We start from the raw sequence: 8511 nt of genomic DNA on the forward strand, positions 1-8511 counted from the left end.
CATTCTAGCCAATTGTAATTATACCAAGAACAACAAGATAAGACTCACATGAGAATTTTTTATGTATGTGTGCCCTGGTCAGTAGTTGCTATAGAAGTAAAACTGTGAAGGTCAGCCTTTATTGGAAATATCCTCAGAGAAGTGGGCCTGGGAAGGTTATCAGTTATAGGTGCACTCAGGGGCTCATCGGACTGCACTCAGAGATCCAAGAAACAAAAGCAAAACAAAATGTCTGTGATCTGGTTTGTTTCCTCTTGCTGTGACAAACCCCATGGCCAAAAACACTTTGGAGGAGGAATGGACTTATTAGAGCTGATAGGTCACAGGCCATCACTGTGGGGAATCAAGAAAAAAGTTCAAGTAAGAGTTTAAAGCAGAAATCAATGAGAAAGAGGGCTTGCTGTCTTACTTATAGACATATGTTCAGCTTGCTTTATTGTAGAGCACAGAACAACCTTTCCAGGGAATGATGCCATTCACAGTGGAATGAATCTGCCTACATCAATTAGCAATCAAGAGAGTTTGTCATAGACATATTCATAGGCGAGTTTAATCGGACTGCCTTAGATGCCTCTAGGCTGCATCAAATTGAAATTTAAAGCTAATTATAATAAAGGGTAACAACAGTCAAAATAAAAGACATATTTTTATTAGATATTTTATTTATTTACATTTCAGATGTCATCTGCTTTCTCCATTTTCCCTCCCTAGTATCCCCCATCCCATCTCCCCTCCTCCTTTTTGCTTTTATACCATTTTAATTTAAATGCAAGTATTAAGGTCAGTTCTAGGTCTAGGGACTAGCAATACAATAGATCCAAACAGTCAAGGGACAAGCAAGACAATAAACACAAATAGTCAAAGAACAACCAGGGCAATAAACAAAATTTCCTGAAGACTTCTGTGACCACAGTTTCTAAGGGCTTATTAGAATGACTAAAATATCTGAGCCAACTTCCCAGTCCTAGCCCAAAGTCACTTCCATGTGTAAAGCCTACTTCCTTGTTCTAGCCTAAAATTTAGATTCCTGTTTGAAATTGCTTCTTTGTTCTAGCCTAATATTATGATTCCTGCCTGATATTACTTCTTTGTTCTAGCCTAAGGTTTATATTCCTGCTTGAAAGTACTTCTTTGTTCTAGCCTGATGTCAGATTCCTACCTGAAGCCTACTTCCTTGTCCTTGGCCAATGTCATTTTCATGCCAAGCCGCCCATTTCCTTGTTCTTGGCCCCTATCAGATTCTTGCCAAGCAGCACCAAAGGCTCTCTGCCTCTCCCCTTTTTTATTTCATTAACAAGACTGAGCCTGTCTTAGTTCGTTCTGACAAGAATGACTTCCTTACCTGTCATGGAATATACATGATCAAAAGCAAGGCATTACTGTCTTAGGGTGAAAAGGCTCTTTGCAGAATCATACCTGTCCTTGGCTTGCCAGCCTGTTAATTTAATAACTTTGTGTGGGGGCTGATTTTCAGTTTTAAGCCATGTACTTTGGCTGCCAACATGTTGATGCTGTTAAAGACATGCTTTAATGTGATTAGCAGGAATAAAATTATTCTCAGAACAAAAAGGTCTAGCATGATCAAGCTATATATGCCATTCTTGAAGCTTGACCAAAATAGAAATACTGACCTCAGGCAATGGGTAATTTTATCACCAGTATCTACAGCATCAACACTCAGCAGAGCAGCATTGTTGAAACTCATAAACTCACTATGTAAAGTTAAAACATCCAGAGAAGTGTTAGAAATTTGCCCAAAACACTGCAAATATCTTTAAACTTTTTTTCTATTTATAATGACTATCACTGTACATTTTCGAACTAACATGAATACAGTGATATTTGGCATGACACTCAAGATGACTCCTTACTCTTTAATTCTGAGCCTCCTTGCAGTAATTTGAATAGGATAAAGAATATCAATCCATTGTTCCAAATGCCTATCTAAATCCTCTTGTATATTCAACATATTAGTAACATTTTTTGCTAAATGATTAACAAAAATAGCAGTCTTTACTTCTTGTGTCAAAGCAACTGCAAAGGCAGTCGTGCTAACAATTAATGTAATTATAGCTGTTATTCCAGCAGTAATCAAGCCCACTACTCTCTTGCTTCTGCTTAAAGCCTGACTCATTTCTACCAGTACTTGCAAGGTATTATTAGAATATCAAGGTTCTGTGATACTCAGGACACTACAACAAAAGCTGGTTGATAGACCTCCATAACTGACATGCCGGATTTTAAAACACAATTAGAAGGTGTACAATCAGTGCAACTTACATTAAATACTGTAGAAGAAACAAAGGTAATTTTAACTTGACATTTAAAAGAGCCTTAACACATGTTCTAACACCAGTCTGAAATCCAGATCCTGCCCCAACTTTATTGCTTGTTAATATAACAACATAGAGAACTGTAGCTAACTTCCAAATATGTCCCTGAAAGTGTCCAGAACTAGACTTCCACATGAAGACTGTTGTTTTCAATATTTAATTGATTTCTAGACAAGTATATGAGTGAGTCCAAATAGTCACATTTAAGAACAATACAAGGGTCATGATAGCTTCTCTTTTTCATTCTCTGTTCCACACAGTCAAAAAATTTGAGGCAGGGCAGCTTGTCCCTTCAGGGGTATAGGTAAGCAAAGGTGAGTCAGGAACATATGTCCAATACAGCTTCCTAGTCACCATTGGCAGGGTACTCAGCAAGCACAGAGGTCAGCATGATTCTTTGTCCGGGCATCAGCTTGTCTCACCCATTGCTTTGGCAGTCACCATGCTTCTTCAACATCCTGCAGAAAAAAGTACAAATGTGCCCTCTTCCCTGGATATGTTAGAGCTCCTGGGATTCCATCCTCCTCTGGATTTTGGGGGATTAAGTGCAGAACTGGCAGACTAGGACTGCTCTGGGCACTGGCATAAAATGGAAGGCAAGTCACTCATTTTTTAAAAAATCACATTATGAATGGATGGATCTATTAAGAATGTATCAATTTCGATCTTTTTGACCATTAGATTTTTGCTGGATGTCTATTTCTCAGCACGTGTATAAAATTCATAAATGTATGCTCAACTTTTTGCAGGAGTCTTTGTACCAAACACCAGTGCATTGCAGTAAAGAGCTAAAACTTACCATGTGAGATAAACTGACCAGGCTCTTATAGTGTTCTAGACAAATTCAAGTAGAGATGATTTCCTTCTGGAAGTGTTAGAGAAAGAATTTTATCTTTTTTTTCCATTGTTCACATAATACTGTTTTTACTATGTTTCCTGTGCTTTGTTCAAGGATAGACACATCTCATACTAAATCGTTCTGTATAACAGCTAAATGATTAATAGATGTTTGAAAGAGAGACATTTTATTTATAGGCAGAAATAAATAAAGGTATCCCAGGAGGCAGAAGAAGAAAGTCAGGCCTGGAGAAGACTTCATTTGTGTTTTAAGTCACAAATAAATGCTGCAAAGAAAGGTGAGAAAGAGAGAGAGAAAGAGAGAGAGGGAGGGAGGGAGGGAGGAAGAGAGAGAGAGAGAGAGAAAGAGAGAGAGAGAGAGAGAGAGAGAGAGAGAGAGAGAGAGAGGAGACATATACTAGAATGTTGAAGATTCTCTGTCCACTAGATAAATAGAGGAAAAGATATCAGGTTTATTGTACAATAATCCTTCTGACATATGACTCATATAATATGAAATCTAGACAATTAAATAGCCAACATAATGGTTTCTGTGTATTTATTTACATTGATGTGTATTTCACATCAATCACAAGGAAAATTCTTGTATATGATTCAACCCAACTGCCAATTTCTCAAGATTATAATGGTAATATCTTGTACACACATTAGTCAATATAGCATAACATTGCTATTAGACATGGTGTGATGAAATTAAGCAGTGCATTTTATTCAAGTCAATTAAATTTGATGAAAAAATTGTACCTGCCATGTCCCTGCAGTTCTGAACTGGCAGATATTCACCTTGAGCAAACCTGTTGACTCACATCAAATTATGTTCAAAAGCATCTAAACTGAAAGTCAAGTGTAATCAGTTATAGGAGCACAGGTGTCTAAGAGTCAGTCTATCTGAAATCTAAGGAAACAGATAAACTGGCATCATACTCATAGAGCAAGGGGTAAGGTTACAGTTCCAGTCAAGAATCAGCACAGTCACAGAGGGAATGTGTGAAGATGTCACAGGTCCTTCCTCTGCCCCTAAGGCATACAGAGCTGCTGCTGACCTAATGACAGGCTACAGGAAAGAATCTTCTAAGATGTCATCACAAATCATCTGTAGTTTTGTTTTACAGATGTAGAAAGAGACAGTTAAGTGTTTCACAATTGCTTATGATAGCATATCTTCAAAATAGAAAAAAAAGCACTCTCATATACTACATACTAGTTTTCAATAGTATTATGAGCAAAAATTGTCTTATAGTCTTCAGCTCCAAGCCAGGTGTGAACATTTGAATATGCCTATATACTATTGTATTATGAACACATACACACACACATGTACACACACACACACACACACACACACACACACAGAGAGAGAGAGAGAGAGAGAGAGAGAGAGAGAGAGAGAGAGAGAGAGATCATGTATATACAACACATTATGTTCTCTTCATCCAATCATTCCTTTATAGTTTTTTTAAATGGTTTCTTTTTCAGGGATTTTTCATGAGATAGTGCTTTTGTCCCTATGAAAGTATTGTAAAACTCTTGCTGAGGAAACATGAACAGATGTTTTCCTCACCCCAGATATGGGATCAATGGTAGGCCAAGTAAAGATTCTATCAGAGTCTGACCTGGGGAACTGATTAAGTTGTTGGGGTTACTACAGGGGGTAAGAGTGAGAGATTAGACACAGGAGCATGGAAAAACCAAAGGCAGTTGCATAAGTGAAAACCCCATCCCATCTTCAATGACAATTTGGAATACTTGCATCCTTAGGGCTTTCTGTAGGACTTCCAAACAGCTCCCTATGTTGTTTACTACTTGTACAACCTTGGAGAGGGGCCTTATACAGCTTGTAGCTTCAGTATTCACAAACTGTAATTTTGTTCTTTCTTCTCCTTCTCCTTCTCCTTCTCCTCTTCCTGCTCCTCCTCCTCCTCTCCCCCCCTCCTCCTCCTCCTTCTCCTCCTCCTCCTCCTCCTCCTCCTCCTCCTCCTTAATATTATTATTATTATTATTTAATATTTTAGGCTCATGACTCCTCCTCCTCAGTCAAGTAGAGTTTTCTGGGGTTTTTTTGATGTTGTTCTTGTTTTCTTTTGAGGAAATTGCTACATAATTAACACACTTCATAGAGAAACAGTTTATAAAAATGATGTGTTTTAATTGACTCACAATTTCCCAGTTATATATGACTCACTCTGTTATTTCTGAGTCTGTAAAAGGTCATATAACAAGTAGTGATATTTACCTCATGAAAGTTTTGATGGAAGAAATTAGGAAGGGAGAGAAAGAATGAGACTAAGAGAGAGAAAACTCATACAATAGCTCACAGTATTGTTAGACCTCCTCATTCAGACTCTTAGCTCTCTTTACCTTACATAATTCCCTCCAAACATAAACACATTAATGGATCAGTCTACTTAATAGGTCACAGCCTCATGACTCAATCACAGCACAGTAATTAAATCTAACTTTCATGAAACAACATCTCAGTAAGTAAATCTTAGGAGACGCTCCATGGTTAAAGCGTAACAGTTGCCATGAAGGAGAGGTACATGGCCACTAGGTACTATTGCTATTATAACTGCTAACAATTGACTCATTGCTGAAGGAGACACCAGAGGACAGTGATGTAAGATCACTTAGAAATGACCTTGTCTGAGCTCACTTTCAATGTGACTTTCCAATAGTGGCATTAAAAATAAGAAGAAAAAGAAATGAAAAAAAACCCTACAAAAATGAATGTCATGAGCTTTTTTTTTTGATAGACTTCTAGCATTTTGATAGAATTGATTTATGAGGATCTTCTTAAATGATTGGCAAAACTATCCCAAAGGAAAAAAACTTAGAAATGAACAACTCTAACAACCTGTTCTGCCCCACATTTGGGGGCCACTTTGTCCCAGCTCATGCTGCTGCTCTGGTTTGTGGGTCAAGGTCTAGCAAGAGAGAGAGTGGTGATCGAAGGTCAAGAGACGCAAAGACTGGAGACAAGGCAGAGAGTCTGTTCAAGTCTCATTTATTGAAAGGAAATCATGGGTATATATAAGCATAAGCAGAGGAACGCAGCTGAATACACTTTACCACGTGCACCTTGGAGCTGGGGGCATTAAACAACAAACCAGGATATATAAGTAAAACATGATGTTTATCAGATTGTGCTCGGCTGTTTTAGGCTGTTGAAAACAAGTCTATTGTCAGGGTATATGGCCTGAGATGGCTGCAAAGATGATAGCCACTTTCTTCTAGGAGTTGGCTCCCAACAAACAACCATTCATCATTACTGAAACGTGTACAGAGGGTAGAAAAAGTGAGATGCTAATCAGATACCTGATGTGTTAGGGTCTGAGAATTGAGACACAAACCATTCAAATACTGATATCAGTCAAATGGGGATGGTTTATTGATTGCTGCACTCTAAGACTGATTAATCAGGGCTACAGGTCAGAATCAGGAGCTAAACCACCAACTTGAGTTAAGATTTTACAAGGCTTTTAAGCCTAAAATCCAAAAACATTTTGTCAAGTTATTCTACCAATGATTTAGGGATAGGGGATTTCCTTAGGAACATGTTTTTGTTGTACATTTATCCATTGGTTGGGATATTCAACTGTGGCAGGATACTTGTCTGACACTCCTGTGGTAACTTGCCAACAAGTATGTTAGTTAGTCACTTACATGTCTCTTTCTGCCAAATTCAATGTCAGTTCCCAAGGAGTTCTTTAGAACTTAAACTTTAATTGACACCTACTTCCAAATTGGAAGTCCCATTTCATATAGTTTCTTATGTAAGTTCAGGTATCTCTCCTAGGTTAGGGTTCATCCCAGGGTCAACTTTGAAAACAACGTACCATAAAAGCTTATATACAGGTGCAGAAAGTTCTTCTTGGTGCCTGGTTCCTGACCAAGCTTATTGTGTCTAACTATACAAAGTTCTAAGTAATTTCTGTCATGATTGGTTTCCAAGAACACCAAAGCACAGAACACCCTAGTAACACCATATAGGAAAGTTTCCTTATAATATTAGCAACAACAAAGTTAATGGCAGGATAGAGACATAACAATTGCCTATGCATAATATTGTATGTAGGTCTTAACACAATGAATATATAAAATTATGTTTTATAAAGAGGTTACAAGAGGAATGGATTCACTTACTATAAAGTGGCAATTCATTCCATTTCTTGTAGAGTACCAAGTATATTAGCACATCTTATTTTATATAAACCTTAGAAAACACTCAAGTAAATACTGAAAGTTACGTGATGCATAACTTACTTGAATTAGGGTTTAATTTATACACCAGTAAATAAAACTCTAGTGAACAATTTTCTGAATCAGATAATCAGTTCACATGGAGAATACCCTAATAGACATCTGATGTGTGGTAGAGATTAAACACCAAATGAAAGGTATGTATACTGTGTCATACCCAGGTGGCAGCAAATAGTAAACATATCATTTGAGTATATGAAATCTTAAATTACATACATTTATTAGTCAGATGCCATGCTAGCACCAAAACTAGGTTTGATGAACCTGCTCTTAACAGCCATGTTAGTAACTGAACCCAAGGCAAATAGACAGTATTAACTTAACCAAGGTCACAGTCATTAATGGAAGCTTGAGGCTTTGACCTTGGGATTTTGCCTCTGAAAGCTCTTTCTTATGCCGGACAGAGTTTCAGTGGATCATTCCTATTCTCTTTCACTGATTTCCAGTCACGAGCTACAATACAAAATACTGCTTCTGTGCTCGCTTCGGCAGCACATATACTAAAATTGGAACGATACAGAGAAGATTAGCATGGCCCCTGCGCAAGGATGACACGCAAATTCGTGAAGCGTTCCATATTTTTAATTGAATCACCCGTGATGCCTGCTATTAGAAGTTCTAACCCAGATGGACCAGAAGCCAGGAGCCTCGCCCTTACCCTCACCCCCTATCTTTTCCCACCTGCACAAGGTCCCCTGAAGCTGGGCAACTGCAAGATCCTGCTTGACAACTGCAGATAGACTCAAAGCAGTGTACCATATCATCTGAAGAATAGCAGGGAGACCATAACTCAATCAGTGTACCATATCTTCTGAAGAATAGCAGGTTGCAGTCCTCCTCGCCCCCACGAATAACCAGGACCCGCCGGTCGGGTCAAGTGGCACCCAGACGTGGGGCTCGATGCACGGACCCATCCGGACGGACCCTCATTGAGAGGATGTGCGCACGAAATCATGATTGAGCAAGACAGAGATCATCGCCCGTGACCTGTCGTCCACGGAACCAGGTTGATGCTGCCATCAAGAAGGCAGTTGAAGTTCATTACCATCAGCTGAAAATT

At 38.5% G+C, this 8511-nt stretch overlaps 1 non-coding gene across 1 annotated transcript; it reads left to right on the plus strand.

Annotated features, from left to right (window-relative positions):
- The first annotated feature begins 7927 nt into the window (after positions 1-7927).
- On the plus strand, positions 7928-8034 carry LOC114640303. The gene has a single exon (XR_003714130.1). It is a non-coding gene; the product is annotated as a U6 spliceosomal RNA (small nuclear RNA).
- The last annotated feature ends 477 nt before the right edge of the window (positions 8035-8511 follow it).

Source organism: Grammomys surdaster, unplaced genomic scaffold, assembly GCF_004785775.1.
Source record: "Grammomys surdaster isolate TR1022 unplaced genomic scaffold, NIH_TR_1.0 125801, whole genome shotgun sequence".
Lineage (NCBI taxonomy): Eukaryota > Metazoa > Chordata > Mammalia > Rodentia > Muridae > Grammomys > Grammomys surdaster.